This window comes from Puma concolor, chromosome D2 (assembly GCF_028749965.1).
Source record: "Puma concolor isolate L17-30 chromosome D2, mPumCon1.1.hap2, whole genome shotgun sequence".
Taxonomy (NCBI): Eukaryota; Metazoa; Chordata; class Mammalia; order Carnivora; family Felidae; genus Puma; species Puma concolor.
In genome coordinates, this window is record NC_141677.1 from 54144346 (window position 1) to 54161443 (window position 17098).

At 37.0% G+C, this 17098-nt stretch overlaps 1 protein-coding gene across 8 annotated transcripts in view; it reads left to right on the forward strand.

The window, feature by feature from the left end:
* The window catches only part of EXOC6 (exocyst complex component 6), a 234594-nt gene that overhangs the window by 133480 nt on the left and 84016 nt on the right, over positions 1-17098 (forward strand). Inside the window, exon 19 of one of the 8 annotated variants that reach the window (XR_015241737.1) lies at positions 4229-4317. The exons of the other annotated variants lie outside the window; for them this stretch is intronic. The gene's annotated coding sequence lies outside the window, so the exon portion shown is untranslated. The remainder of the gene's footprint in view (positions 1-4228; positions 4318-17098) is intronic. 8 annotated transcript variants of the gene reach the window in all.

The following is a 17098-nucleotide window of genomic DNA, read 5'->3' on the forward strand; positions in this document are numbered from 1 at the left end:
CCATTAATATCTCACAGTTCCATAATTAATTTTGTATGTAATGTATATACATATGTGTTTGGAAATTAAAAATGTGGGATGAATTAGGTAAGTGTTAAATTGGCTTTACACTCTTTGTTGTCTCTGATATGAAGAAAAATAAATATTTTTTTATTTACAAACCTTGTTACATGTTACTGAATTCCTACATTTTTCTGAATGGAAAGATTTCTGTTTGTATAATACTGTAGGATGTCCCAAAAGATTAATTAATGTTTTTTTTTTAATTTTTTTATGTTTATTTATTTTTGATAGAGGGAGATGGAGCAATAGCGGGGGAGGGACAGAGAGAGAGAGAGAGAGAGACACAGAATCTGAAACAGGCTCCAGGCTCTGAGCTGTCAGCACAGAGCCTGATGTGGGGCTCGAACTCACAAACCATGAGATCATGACCTGAGCCGAAGCCGGACGCTCAACTGACTGAGCCACCCAGATGCCCCTAATTAATGGTTTTTTTAAGCAGAATGGAATATTAAATAATTTCATTAATTTGTTTTATCAACTATTTTATAATTTTATTGATTTGGGGTCCTATACATGAGATACTGGCATAGTCTAGTAATATAAACTTTTTCATTGAATAGTTTATTAAACTAATACAAACTATTTCCTGGTCTCTTATCTTTGTTTATTTATTGTTTTAATTTTTTCATGTTTATTTCTTAGAAGGAGAGAGACAGCATGTGAGTGGGGGAAGGGCAGAGAGACAGAGAGAGAGACACACACACAGAATCTGAAGCAGGCTCCAGGCTCTGGACTGTCAGCACAGACACCCTGACACATGAACTGTGAGATCGTGACCTGAGCAGAAGTTGGACACTTAACTGACTGAGGCATCCAGGCGACCCTGATCTCTTTATTTATTTATTATTATTTTTAAAAATATTTATTTATTTTTGAAAAAGAGAGTGCTAGCAGGAGAGAGGGGTGGGGGAAACACAGAATCCAAGCAGGCTTCAGGCTCTGAGCTGTCAGCACAGAGCCCCATGTGGGACTCAAACTAACGAACTGTGAGATCATGACCTAAGCTAAAGTCAGACACTTAACCAACTGAGCCACCCAGGCACCCCTCTTCTCTTTAAAATAGGCTGGCTGGGGCACCTAGGTGGCTCAGTCTGTTGAGCGGCCGACTTCGGCTCAGGTCATGATCTCACACTTCATGAGTTCCAGCACCGTGTCAGGCTCTGGAGCCTGCTTCGAATTCTGTGCCTCCCTCTCTCTCTGCCCCACCCACTGGCATTCTATCTGTCTCTCTCAAAAATAAATAAACATTAAAAAAAATTAAGAAAAAATAGGCTGGCTAGTTTAACCTCATAGCCCTTTCTAAGTTTCTTATTAAAGAGTTCTTATGTTTCGACTCTTGCTGTATTATAAATTACCCATATATGCTAACTAACTTGGATGTAAATTTTAAAAAATTAAATTAAAAAAATAAATTACCCAGCTTGTCTCCTAAAATTATAGTACAGTCATTTACATTTAAAAAATTCAGTATTCTTGTATTTAGAAATAACTAATGTTAACTGTAACCACACTTTGAAAATGTGAAGTCTAGAAATGACTCGTCACTCCTAAAATTATCTGGCTGGTCCCCAAATCTTATGTTTTTCTGGTGATTTTGAGCTCATATAGTCATCCTGATACATAAGGCACAAATGCAGATGATGTCTGAGTGAGTAGATAAAATTAGTTACTAAAACTGAACAGAAACTGGACAAAACAGGCATTCATTTATGCAGATAGTATAGTACAGTAATTAAGGGCATATACTCTGGAGTTAGACAGTTGTGTGACTTTGGGCATATTCTTTAATTATAATGTTTCCTGGGGTTTTTTTTCTGTAAAATTTGAGTAGTAAGGTGTTACCTACCTCATACAATTATTATGAAGTTTAAAGGGTATATTTAGCACAGTGCCATTTGTTGTACATCATCTGTGCTCTGAGTACTCTATTAGGTGCTGAGAATATAAAAATGTATCCCTGCCCTCGATAAGCTCATAAGAGAAAAAACTATAAAAAGACACTTGACAATATGGTGTGATAAGTACCACAGTATGGGAAGAAAGTCCACAAGTTTTTGTGCATTTTTCTAATCCAAAGACAAATTCTTTTCTTTTATATTAGATTTTACACAATCTTTCTTCTTTTTCATTTTTGCTCTCTGTCCTTATGTCCATGTGTTACTCATACACTGTCAAGAAGAGATTTACTAAGACTGGAATTGTAAGCATCTTAACTGTTAACATTAAATTTAACAGGCTGACTCTGTACTTTCATTAAAACATGAACTGCCTTGACATCTGGTATAACTAGGGATCTTCAAGCAAATTTTCTTGTCAGTTATAAGTCAAATAACTAAAGATACTGGAACACGATGCTTTTGGATTAAGGGATCTTGGAACTGTACTTTCAAAATCTGCCTGTTGGGAGGAAGTGTTTAGAAATGTTAGTTCTGGTTCATCATTTCAGTGGTCCCTTAAGTTACAGGTATTTAGTTGAAATTACAACTCCTATAGAATACTCCTTGGATTTTCTTGGAAATCAGGAAATCAATTGCAGCTCCACAAATGTAGAGCATCCTTGTTTTTTTGTTGTTTGTTTTTTATTTTCACACGGAACTCAGGAAACCTTTTCTGTTTTATGATATGAGAATAAGAGCTGTTGTCATTTCTACCTTTTGCCTGTTTCAAGAGGACTCTGACTTAAACTCTGATACGAGGAAGCAATTCAATAGTGAGAATTATTAAATCAATAATCAAGTGAATTATTGGATGAGATAGGGGGAATTTCCATTCCTAGGGAATAGTCAGTCTGTTGCCTCTTTCACAGAGCTGATTAAAGTGTACAGTCTTGATTACAGACATTAGCATGAATTGCTTAGTTAACCTCTTAGCCGAATTCTTTTCAGTCCAGTGACCCTAACAAATATATTCCTATTTAGTTGCCTAATGATTATGGAAATAAGCACCTAACAACTCTTACCCACATCCCCATGTTTCCCCTCCAAAAAGCACAGATGCACACACAAAGTGTTTGATTTTTACCATATTTGCTTACTTTATGAAATATTACATAAACTCTCTTGTTAGCATGCCTTTCATTTTGCTAAATCTGTGAGTGATACAAAAGAGATTAAGTAAGTAGTTCCTGCCCTCAAGCAGTACCTCAGCTGTTTGAAATTAACCTGGACCCACACTGAGAGCTACTTTAAGACTTCTGCCTGAAAAGATTTGCATCAGAATGGAGGGGAAAAATGGGAATACCATTACCTTTTTAATCTGTATAGTAGAGAAATGGCCTTGTTCTTTTTCTCTGGCATCAGAGCTCTTTAACTTTTGCTCTAGGGAGTTTTTCCATCCTGCCACTCTAAAGAGGCCTGGCGGTGATGTCAACTGTAAATGCCTGGAAGGAGTATGCTTCTGATTCTTTTTCTAATTTGCCTTTTTAAAATCTGTGGTTGACTGTAGCAGAGTATTTTTAGAATTATGGTTAAAGTGACAGTGGTAAATTGTTTTTGATTAAAAAAAACAATTTTTCTCCAACAATTTGATTGGAGAAAGACAGATAGGAAAATACAGAGAACCACAGTTTAACGGAGCAGAAACTTCCCTAGGAACCAGTATTGGGTTAGGAAACCTGAACTGTAATTGACAAATTGCTGGAGGTTCAATGTGGACAAGTCACAGAGTTAAAACTCCAGGGGGACCCAATCATAGTGGGGCTCACACTTTTGTGAGTTGTACCTCCTGGAGCTCTACCAAGTTCTCCCACTGAGGACCGAAGAATAATCTTCTTGTGCTTTCAGCAGGGGGAGGAAAAAGGATCCATTTTGAAATAGACCAGACCATTCTGTTCCTTAAGTATTCTATTCTTCTTCAGACCTAACCTCAAAAGAAACTATGTACCAGTGCCTGAACTATTGGGGTTTAATCAGAGCCTAACCAAATTGGGGGAAGGGAAGTACACAACTCCAGCCTGCTCTAGCCATCCTGTCCCACCTAAGGGGTAGAAATGAGAAGCACTTGTAAAGTTTACAGCCAAGGGGCAAAGCTTACTTAAAGACTGCGACCCAGTCAACTACACTTAAAAATTTTTTAAAAGCAAACCTGTTACCTTTATCATAACTATAGAACACTTCCTCTCCCCTCACACCTTACAACCAGATTACTTAAGTCCTATTTATTGCAGTTCCTTTCACCCAGTACATCATGTCCAGCTATCAAGAAAAAGTGCGCATGGAAGACTAAAAGGCAAAAAGCACAGTTTGAAGAGCTAGAGTAAGTATTGGAACCAGTTTCAGATATGTCAGGGATATTGGAATTATCAGATGAATAATCTATTTAAAAACTATGATTAATATGCTAAGGGCTTTAATGGATAACGTAGACAATATAAAAGAACAGATGGATAATGTAAGCAGAGAGCTGGAAAATCTAAGAAACAAAAAGAAATATTAGAGATCAAAAGCAACATAACAAATGAAAAATGCCTTTGATGCACTCATTAGTAGACACAGCTGAGGAAAGAATCTCTGAGCTTGGGAATATGTCACTAGAAACTTGTAAAACAGAAAGTCAAAGAGAAAGAAATACTGAAAAAAATTAAACAGAATATTCAAGAATTGTGGGATGACTACAGAAGCTCTAACATAAACACAATGGGAATGTTAGAAGAAGAAAAAGAGAGAAAGGGATAGAAGCAATACTTGATGCAGTATTGCCTGAGGATTTCCCCAAACTGTCAGACACTAAACCATGGATCCAGAAAGCTTAGAGAACATCAAGCAGGATAAATACCAATATTACACTTAGGCATATCATATTCAAACTGCACAAAATTAAACATAAAGAATCTTGAAAGAAGCCAGAGGGAAAAACACCTTACCTAGAGTTAACAAAAATAAGAATTACTTCTGACTTCTCATTGTAAATCATGCAAGAGAGAAGAGAATGGAATGAAATATTTATAAAGTATTGAAAAACACCCACCAGGGGCGCCTGGGTGGCACAGTCGGTTAAGCGTCCGACTTCAGCCAGGTCACGATCTCGCGGTCCGTGAGTTCGAGCCCCGCGTCGGGCTCTGGGCTGATGGCTCAGAGCCTGGAGCCTGTTTCCGATTCTGTGTCTCCCTCTCTCTCTGCCCCTCCTCCGTTCATGCTCTGTTTCTCTCTGTCCCCCAAAAATAAATAAACGTTGAAAAAAAAAATTAAAAAAAAAAAAGAAAAACACCCACCAGCCTAAAATTTTATATCCTGTGAAATTATCCTTCCAAAGTGAAGGAGAAAGTCGTTTTCAAACAAACAAAAATTGAGGACATTTGTTGCCAGTAGACTTGCCTTGCAAGAAATGTTAAAATGACTTCTTCAGAGATAAAGAAAATGATCTAGGTCAGAGACTCAGACCTACCTAAAGAAAGGAAAAGCATCAGAGAAAGTATAAATGAAGGTAAAATAAAAACTTTTATTTTTCTTATTCTTAATTGCATAGATAAGAGTTTGTTCAGAATGGTAACAACAGTGTATTCAATTATGTATGCTTATATGTTTATATATAAGAAAAATGAATGCCGGTAATGGTACAAGAGGAAGAATAGTGTTATTTGAAAGTGGACTTGGAATAATTATAAATGTATATTGGAAACTCTAGAAACTCTATATTGGCAACTACTAAAAAGTTTAAAAAAAACATAACTGATAAGAAAGGAAAGAAAACGGAATCATGCAAATACTCACTATCACAAAAGGCAGAAAAAGAGTGGAACACAAAAGTAGGAACAAAGAACAAGTACAACAAATATGCAACTACTAATCCAACTATATCAATAATCACTTTAAACATCAATAGACTAAAAATACTAATTGAAAGAGATCATCAGAATAGATCAATAAAACAAGACCTAACTATATGTTATTTACAAAACCCACTTTAAATATAAAGATACATATAGATTAAATGGATGGAAAAAGACCATGTTAACACTAATCAAAAAAGTGGGTGGTTATATTAATACAGAGCAGACTTCAGAACAAAGAAAGTTATCAGGAATAAAGAGAGGCATTACATCACAATAAAAGGTGTCAATTCTCCATAAGACATAAGAATCAATAGTATACATATGCCTGGGAACAGAGGGTCAAAATATGTCAAGCAAAAACTGATAGAACATCAAGGAGAAATGAATGAGTATGCGGCCACTGTTATAGTTGGAGACTTCAACATCCCTCCTTCAGAAATGGACAGATCCAGCAAACAAAATCAGTAAGGACATAGTTGAACTCCATAACACCATCAATCACATGGATATAATCGACATCTATAGACTACTTCATTGAACAACAGCAGAATATACATTCTTCTCAAGCTCACATGAGACATTCACAAGACAACCATATTCTAGGCCATAAAACACACCTTAACAAATTTGAAAGAATAGAAATCATACAGTGTCTGCTCTCAGACCACAGTGGAATTAAATAAGAAACAATAACAGAAAGCTAAGCTGGAAAATCCCCAAATATTTGGAGATTAAACAACACACTTCTAAATAACATGTGAGTCAAGGAAGAAAGGGACAGTCAAGGATTATTAACAACTCTGTGTCCACAGCTTTCATAACCTAGATGAAATGAACCAATTTCTTGAAAGACACAATCTGCTAAAACTCACACAAGAAGAAATAGAGAATCTGAATAGGTCTGTATTTATGAAAGAAATTGAATCAATGATTAATAACCTTCCAAAACAGGAAGAGTGCCAGGCCCAGATGGGTTTACTGATGAATTCTACCAAACATTTAAGGAAAAAATTATACCAGTTCTCTATAATCTCTTTCACATAGGAGCAGAGGGAATACTTCAAATTCGTTCTGTGAGGCCAGCATTACCCTAATACCAAAACCAGACAAAGACATTACAAGAAAAAGAAACTGCAGACTACTATCTCTTGTGAGCATAGGTGCAAAAGTCCTCAACACAATATCATCACATTGAATCCAGCAATTTATAAAAGGAATTCTATATCATGACCAAGTGGGATTTATCCCATACATGCAAAGCTACCTCAGCATTTAAAAACCAGTTAATACATGAATAAATCACAGGGATAAAAATACAGCATAGGGAATATAGCCAGTGGTATTGTAGTAGCATTGTATGGTGACAGATGGTAGCCATACTCTGGTGAACATAGCATAATATATAAGCTTGTCAAATCACTGTTATACCCCTGAAATTAATGTAACATTGTTTGTCAACTACAATAAAAAGTTGTTTAAAACCAGCTGATACAATCCATCACATCAGCAAGCTAAAGAAAACAAATTATCATATCAATAGATGCAGAAAAAGTATTTGACAAAATTCAACACCCATTCATGAGAAAAACTCTCAGTAAACTAGGAATAGAGAAGAACTTCTCAACTTGATAAAGAATACAAAATCCTACAGCTAACATACTTAATGGTGAGAAATTTGAAGCTTTCCCACTAAGGAACAAGGCAAGGATGTTGTTCCCTCTCACCATTCCTTTTCAACATCATATGGGAGTCCTACTTAGTTCAGTAGGACAAGAAAAGGAACAGCATGTTTTTTTGGAGCATCTGGGAGGCTCAGTCAGTTAGGCATCCGACTGGCTCAGGTCATGATCTCATGGTTGGTTGACCGCTCATGCTGTCAGCACAGAGCCCACTTTGGATCTTCTGTCCTCCTCCCTCCTGCCCCTTCCCTAGTAGCGTGTGCTCTCCCTCTCAAAAAAAAAAAAAAAAAGATTTCTGACCTATATGCAGGCCATTTTTGGTGCCCAGAACACTTACAATAGTAACATCAAAGATCACATAACAAATAGAGTAGTAATGAGAAAGTTTTAAATATTGGGAGAATTATCATCATGTGACAGAATGAGCAAATGCTGTTGGAAAAATGGTGTGGTTAGACTTAGCTTGATGCAGGGTTGTCACAAACCTTCAATTTGTAAAAATTGCAGTATTTGCGAAGTGCAAAAAATGAAGTATGCATATATCACCCTTTTCTGCATATCGCTGGAAGCGAAATGGCCGAATAAGGTATTAGGTTTTTCTAGGACAGACTACTTTGATGAGGAATAAGAAATGAAAGATTTTGTCCTGTCTAAGCTAAGAGTTTAGATAATAAGGCTTTTATTGTATCCCCAAACACGTTCTTATGAACAAAGTGATAATTGCTTGGAAGTTTTTTCTAAACTTATACATAGTTTTGGCCTGGCAGGCTATATTAAATGATGTTTACTGAGCAAAAATATATTTCTGTTGTACTGTGCTAGCTGCTGAATTGGGATGGTTCTTAACCACTAGAATTTGTTAATTTAAAAGGGCAAATAACTACAAAAAATAATTACAGTGTATATATAATAAGTAGATAAATTTGGTCCTGTAGACATATTTGATTTGGTTTTGTAGAGTTGTGAATTTGAATACCTTTGGATGAGATTCCTGCTTTATAATCATCCTGCCTGCCACAGTCACCTTGCCTGACATTTTCATTCATGTTACCTGCCTGGATCTTGAAGACATTTGCAATCAGAAGAGATGAGGGAAGGCAGGAACTGGTATAAACCCATTCACAGAGGGGCCCCTGGGTGGCTCAGTTGGTTAAGTGTCCGACTTCGACTCAGGTCACCATCTCGCGGTTTGTGGGATCAAGCCTCACATCAGGCTTTGCACTGGCTCCGTGGAGCCTGCTTAGGATTCTGTCTCCTCTCTCTCTGCCCCTCCCCTGCACCTGCTTTCTCTCTCTCTCTCTCTTTCTCTCTCTCTCTCTCAGTAAATAAACTTAAAAAGGAAAACCATTCACAGAAACTAGAAAGCTCAAGATCAGAAAGTTCAAAGATACTGAACTTAAAATACAGTGACTCAGAAGAATGAATGTAAAATTATATTTATTCGTTTTATGTTAATAAGCATGCATAGTTTATTTAAAACTTGGCTTTGGTTTCATTGTGTTTTGAATGTTTATTCTGGGGGAAAATATAATTTATTCTAGAAGCAGTCAGGATCAGTTTCCTTAAATTTCTGTTTTCAGCTTCTTTATCCCTCATCTGGGCCATAGCTTTCTGTGCAAAGGCTAATGTAAGCTTCAGCTTATATATCTAACTCTGGTTACTCTAAGAAATTCTTTGGATTTACTCCATGGAAATTGTTTTGGCATAATTAACTATAACTCCTACAGTAACCTGTACTTCTAAGGGAATATACAGTATACTGTTTGTGACTTGCTGACTTTAGAACTATGAGATTATGAATCCCTGGTTTATTCTTTATGTTGACTGTGTTCTTTTATGAAGACAAATTTTTAAAGATTTCCAGAACTTTATGAAAACTTGAGGTCTTCTAATTAATGTAAGTTTTCCTTGGCTTTTTATATTTGACTTCTTAGTCAGTTATGGAGCAGATCTTAAGCTTTTTTTAACCCAGGGTATTATTTATCAAGTGGAGGTGTATGATTTGCATGAGTATAAGGTACAATATATATCCTAAAATCAACAACTTTTGTTTTTTAATCATATTAATATAGTATAATGAAAAAAATCTGGTGAAAAGTAGCCATTTCCCTAAATTAATTTGAAGTATATAAGCAAGCAATCATTTTTTGTTTTTCGATTGATTTTAGGTGCCAAATATGAAAATAAAAAAATTTTCCCTGATTATCACACTGACATCCAAAATATCTAAATAGGGGCGCCTGGGTGGCTCAGTTGGTTAAGCAGGCGACTTTAGTTCAGGTCATGATCTCACGGTTTGTGGGTTTGAGCCCTGCATGGGGTTCTGTGCTGACAGCTCAGAGCCTGGAGCCTGCTTCAGATTCTGTGTCTCCTGCTCTCTGTGCCCCTCCCCTGCTCATGCTCTGTCTTACCTCTCTCTCTCAAAAATAAATAATGAACATTAAAAATTTTTTTTAAATAAAATAAAATACCCAAATAAAAAATTCATAATTTCTTAAATTGGCTTTTCTTTCTGCCTATCTAATTTTTTACAGTGGTAGTACCATTTGCTTCCTTTCCTGGAAAACCTGTAGTTATCTTAGATTTATTTCTTTTTTTACTGTCCCAATCACAGCCCTTCCCTGTCATAACTAATTAGTAGGGTTCCATGTTTAGTTGTATCTGTTTTTCCCCTCTGCAGTGGCAGTAGTGAAAGTGGCTAATGAATTGGATGGTATATGCTACTAATATTTCTAGATCAAGATCATAGATTATTGGAGCATCATCATCTTGAACTAGAGCAGGAAGAAATTAGCCAGCAAGCATAGCGCTTTCATTTTGACAGTTCCAACTATATCTCTGGTTTAAATTTTTTTAAGGCTCAGAAAAATGCCAAGAAAGGTTTCCCTTGTTCCGAATGAGTAATATTAAATGTAACCTTTTTTTTTTTTTTAGAATGTTGAATAAAATGTTTTAAATAAGATACTTGTATTAGTCAGGCTGTTAACAGAAAATTGACAAGAACTGACTCAACCAACTCAAGCTGCCTTAAATGATGAAGAGAAATTATTAGCTAAATGTGACTGGAAATCCCAGAATAGGGAAGATTTCATGTGAAGCTGAAGCCTGCTGCTCAGCAGATGTCACCAGGAACCCAGTTGGTGTGTCCTTCTTTCAGCTCCGCTTTATGCAGTTTTGGCCTCATTGTCCGACTGCATGTGGTGCCTCAGCAGCTGTAGGCTCTCTCCTTCTAGTAACAAAATGGCTGCTCAGTCACAGTTCCAATCCTTAGATCCTCATGCTCTATCATGATACTAACGGAAGAGTGAGTGGTTCCCTCTATGAGGTGCTATGTAACACCTTTTGGGTAAGAGGGTGATAATTGCTAATTCATCTAAATTCATCAGGATTCATACTTGAAGCTAGATATAGGTTCAGTCCGATCTAGACCAGATAGAGCTGTGAAAGGGGGCAGAGTGATTTTCCAAAATATGTTTGGAGATTGTTCCAAAGAAGGGGGAGTGGATGATAGTAAATCACAGATGTTTCCTAAAATGTTTAGCTATTACTACTTAATTTTTATGTAAAACACACATGCTCATGTTCCAAGAGGACTTGGCTGGAGTTTGTGCATGTGTAGATTTTAAAAAGTTCCTTAGGTAGTTCTGTTGCACACCTGTGGTTGAGAACCACTGATCGTATGATATCATTTAATTCTTATATATTGAAATGAAAAATAGTTCTCAAATTGTGTGGGACTTTTGCCTCCAGAGGGCACTGTTTCTTTAACAAGCAGAAGAATTAATTGTTTTGTTTATAAGCTAAGTCTTTTTGTTAATGTTTATTTATTTATTTTTGACAGAGAAAGAGTGTGCATGCGTGCGGGGGAGGGACAGAGAGCAAGGGAGAGAGAATCCCAAGCAGTCCTGCCGCTGTCAGTGCGGAGCCCCACATGGGGCTGGAACTCACCAACAGAGAAATCATGACCTGAGCTAAAACCAACAAGAGTCAGATGCTTAACAGACTGAGCCACCCAGGGGCCCCTAAATCTTTTTTTTTTTTTTTAAGTTTATTTATTTTTGAGAGAGAGAGAGAAAGTGTGTGAGCAGGGGAGAGGCTGAGACAGAGAAAATCCCCAACAGTCTTTGTGCTGTGAGTGCAGAGCCTGACACCGGGCTTAACCTAAACCAAAATCAAAAGTGAGATGTTCAGTTGACTGAACCACCCAGGTGCCCCTAAGTTAAATTTTTAAAAATTTAATTTAGGAATTAGTTGATATGTTCCTGTCTTTCTGGTGGAGTCTTAAGGATTGAGAATATTTTGGTTTCAGCTGTAGTAGAACTTAACCAGGAGGTCCAAACTAATTTTCTTAATAGTCTCTAAATTAAAATTAGAAATCTTTTTTAGAAATATCTTATCAAATAATTTAGTATATTCTTGTGTATAAGTACAGGAAGAGATGCAGTGAAAACTTTGTTTCTTTGCTTGCTCTTCGTTCTTTGAAAATAAAATGTAGTGAGTCAGTTCATGTGGTTCATGTATGTATGTTTTCTGATGACTATATTTGCCTGAATTATAAGGAGAATCCTTAGCTCTTAGCAAGGTTCTTTCAGGTGTTGAATTTAAAACATGTTCCTGCCTAGGACTACTGTCTGAAACTTTTCTTTCATACAGCACAGCCACCTACTGCCTTAGATTTCTTTGTTTGCTGTTATACACTGTGGAAAGTACTAATAAACTTTTATTTATTTATTTTTTTAAAAATTTTTTTTTTTCAACGTTTATTTATTTTTGGGACAGAGAGAGACAGAGCATGAACGGGGGAGGGGCAGAGAGAGAGGGAGGCACAGAATCGGAAACAGGCTCCAGGCTCTGAGCCATCAGCCCAGAGCCTGACGCAGGGCTCGAACTCACAGACCGCGAGATCGTGACCTGGCTGAAGTCGGACGCTTAACCGACTGTGCCACCCAGGCGCCCCTCTAATAAACTTTTAAAAATATACATTTTTTTAAATGCCCCAAATTACATTTATTATGTTGAGAAAAGTTATCTTGACTTGGATAGTTTATGAGAAAAGTAGTACCTTTTCTTGGTATCATCTCAGAAAAATAGATTACATTTGACCCTTCAACAGTGTTGGGAGTTAGGGACGCTGACTCCTCCCCCCGACCTCCTGCAGTTAAAAATCCATGTATAACTTCTTTATTTAAGTTAGCTCTACACCCAAGGTGGGGTTTGGACTCATGACCCCAAGGTCAACAGTTGCATGCTCTACTGACTGAGGCAGTCCAGTCAGGCACTCCAAAAATCGATGTAACTTTTGACTTTCAAACTTTACTAACAGCCTACTGTTAACAGAAAGCTTTAATGATAACAGTCAACTAACACATACTTTGTATATGTGTTATATACTGTATCTTTACAATAAAGTAAGGGAAGAGAAAATGATAAAATCATAAGGAAAAGAAAATACATTTACAGTACTGTATGAATATTTATTGAAAAAATTTCATATATAAGTGGACCCATGCAGTTTAAACTCATGTGGTTCAATGATCAGCTGTAACTAGCAGAACTCCAGATAATAACAACAAAAAGTAATAAATACATTTGTGGTTTATTTATTTTTCTTAGTTCCTTTTCAGAAAATTAGTGGGCTTCGAATCACTTTATCCAGAAAGCATATACTTGTAATAAATTAATTTCATTATAATGTGAATGGTTTCATCATTTTTATAATTTTTCTTTCTTCACATAAATACTGTGTTTTCCACATGACTTTAAGATTTCTAGATATTTGGTTCCTCTCTCCATCTCAACTTTTGGTTAATGTTTTAATTGTCCCAAATTGCTTTAAAAAATCCAGGAAAATGTGAAATAATATTCTTTTAATAAAATCCTGTATAGTAAAAAGGGTAATTAAGAAGTATATCATTGGGGTACCTGGCTGGCTTTGTTGGAAGAACATGCAACTCTTGATCTTGGGGTCATGCATTTGAGTCCCACGTTGGGTGTAGAGATTATGTAAATAAATAAATACTCAATAAATAAATAAACTTTTTTAAAGTATACCACTGATTTTTTTTAATTAAAAAAAATTTTTAATGTTTATTTTGAGAGAGAGAGAGTATAAGCAGAGGAGGGCCAGAGAGACAGGAGGAGAGAATCCCAAGCAGGATCCACATTTTCAGAACAGAGCTCCATGTGGGGCTCAAACTCATGAACTGTGAGATCATGACCTGAGCTGAAATCAAGAGTCCAACGCTTAACTGACTGAGCTACTCGGGCACCTCAGTATATCATTGATTTTAAATATAAATTTTTTAAATGTTTATTTATTTTTGAGAGAGAGCATAAGGAGGGGAGGGGCAGCGAGAGAGGGAGACACAGAATCTGAAGCAGGCTCCAGGCTCTGTGCTGAACCCAACGTGGGACTTGAACTCACAAGCCATGAGATCATGACCTAAGCCAACATCAGATGCTTAACCAACTGAGCCACCCATGCGCCCCTAGTATATCATTGATTTTATTATTTTTTTTTTTTCAACGTTTATTTATTTTTGGGACAGAGAGAGACAGAGCATGAACGGGGGAGGGGCAGAGAGAGAGGGAGACACAGAATCGGAAACAGGCTCCAGGCTCTGAGCCATCAGCCCAGAGCCTGACGCGGGGCTCGAACTCCCGGACCGCGAGATCGTGACCTGGCTGAAGTCGGACGCTTAACCGACTGTGCCACCCAGGCGCCCCGTATCATTGATTTTAAATCCCAGTCTTGATTTTGGCTCAGGTCATGATCTCACAGTTCTCTTGTTCGAGCTCTCCCACCCCCCATCAGATTCTGCCCGGACAGTGCTGAGCCACCTTGGGATTCTCTCTCTCTCTCTGCCTCTCCAGTCCCTCCCCCCCACCCTCTCAAAATAAATAAGCTTAATTTTTAAAAATAATAAAAAATTAGGTTGAAATTAGGATTTTAAAGGAACAGCTATTTAAAAATGTGTAAAGTTTCACCAAGTACTTTAGCTCTGCGAGTTTGGGGGAGAGGAGTCTTTTGATACTGGTTTTTAGAATTTTGTCAGGCAGGTCTTTCTCTTTCTGCCTATGTTGGAGACATCCCAGAAAAGCAAGAAAAATCACATAGAGCTATTTGAGTGCAGATAGGTATAGTAGAGGTTAGGAGCAATCAGACTTCAAATTGTCTTTGCTTTGGGATATAAGGGAAATGGGTATTATGGGATAATTAATACAGTTTTGAGTTTTAGGCTCCCCTTATGTGGATGCCTTCTAGAATAGTGGTCTCGCTTCAGCTCTATAATGATCGATATTCATCTGCTTAGATTCAGTAAAGGTAGTGAGACATGAAATAGAGGGGGCTGATTTTGAACACTGGGGCAAAATGCAAAGTGGTAAATAAACATTTACATTGCTTTGAGACATTGGCATTTAAATGATATCAATAAAACGTGTTGTGGCATAGCTCTGTGGGCTGTAGGCATTTGCTATCTTGGATATCTCCTCCTAATGCTGTTAGGTTAAAGAGATGTATATTATTGCTGTGGCTAATGCAATTAATTAATGCATATTAATGTGAATGGGGAGAGAAGAAAAATCTTTCTTGGAATTCCCGTTCCAGTCCTACTGTGAAAACAGGCACACCGATGGAAAGACATCTACTTACAGTAGTTGGGTTTTATCAGCCCAATGTGGCAGTGAGTAGTGAGTGGTTAGACGTTGTGAAAATTGGAAAGGGAGGCAAAAAAGCATTTTAAAATATGAAAACAGCACATTTTGGTTGTTCATGTTTACCATTTTGTACACTGTTCTGAAAGTTTCTTAAGGCGCACAAACTAAAATACTTAGTGAGCGTTCCTGATTATATTTTTTAAAGTTACAACTCAAATGACATACTATCTCCATCAAGCTTTTTATCAAATAAGTACTAACTATTTCTTCAGGATGCTTTGCTAAACCTATAATATAGCATTAGTCATGTTTTGTTACACAGTTTCCCCCCCCCCTTCAACCCCCACTTATCCTCAGGGGTATGTCCAATCCATCCCCAGTGGATTCCTGAAACCTCGGATAGTACTAAACCCTATTTATATTGTTTTCTCCAATACATACCTAGCTCTGATAAAGTTTAACTTATAAATCAGGCACAGTAAAAAATTAACAATACCTAATAATAAAATAGAACAATTATAAGTGTACTACGACAAAAGTTATATGAATATGGTCGGTCTGTCTGTCTCTCTCTCAAAATACCTTATTGTACTGTACTCCCTTTTCTTTTTGTGATGATGTGAGATGATAAAATGCCGATGTGATGACATGGAGTAAGGTGAATGATGTAGGCGTTGTTGACATAGCATTCGGCTGCTGTTGACCATCTGGGGAAAGGTCAGAAGGAGGATCATCTGCTTCCAGACTGTTGTTGACTATGGGTAACTGAAACCACCGGAAGTGAAACCGTGAATAAGGGGAGAACTACAGTATTGTATCTCTCCCTGAGTTGTGAGATACTCATCTCAGTGTCTTTATAGCGATCTTATTCATAGGCATGATATAAAATGTAAACTAGATTAAACTCTACTCAAACATAATATGTGACTACTAATGGTTAGTGATACTGAAGTATCAGTCAGAAATCTAAATGGGGGGGGGGGCACCTGGGTGGCTTAGTTGCTTAAGTGTCTGACTTCGCTCAGGTCATGATCTCACGGTTTGTGAGTTCAAGCCCTGCGTTGGGCTCTGTGCTGACAGCTTGGAGCCTGGAGCCTGCTTCGGATTCTGTGTCTCCCTCTCTCTCTGCCCCTCGCCTGCTCACAGTCTGTCTCTCTCGTGTGTCTCTCAAACGTAAATAAACATTTTAAAAAATTAAGAAATCTAAATAGGTATTAGTTTTGTCAGAAATATGACATTGTCCCTCATGCTTTACTGTTCAGAGTGATAAGTTGTTCACCTTTTTGTAAAAAGTATTCCAGGGCCTTGTGCAGTTCAAAAACAAACAAACAAAACAAAACAAAAACTGAGGGAAAGGCAGAGATCCATCTAGTTTTAACTTTTAACTTGCAAGATGTTCCCTAAGTCTGTATGAGCCTTTAAAAGAAACACATAGACATGGGGATCTTTTGCTATGGTTCAAAGGCCACAGTGCCTAATCTGTGGCCTCTATCAGAGTGCTGTTTTCTGAATGAGAACCCACAACTACCATTTCTTCTTTTTCTAGTTTTTTAAGGTGAAAGTTTAGGTTATTGATTTGAGTTCTTTTTCTTTTATAATATAGGCATGTATACTGTAACATTTTCTCTTAGCACTGCTTTCATTGCCTCCCATAAGTTTTGGTATTGTGTTTTTGTTTTTTTTATCTCAAAATGTTTTCTTATTTTGATCATGATTTCTGCTTTGACCTGTTGGTTATTTATTTTAGTCTGTTGTTTAATTTCCAATATCTGTGAATTTTCCAAATATCCTTCTATTACTGATTTCTAATTTTATTCCATTGTGGTTAGAATACATATTTTGTATGATTTCAGTCCTTTTAAGGCTTGCCTTATGACCTGACATATGCCCTATTCTGGATAGCATCCCATGTGAACTTGAGAGTAAT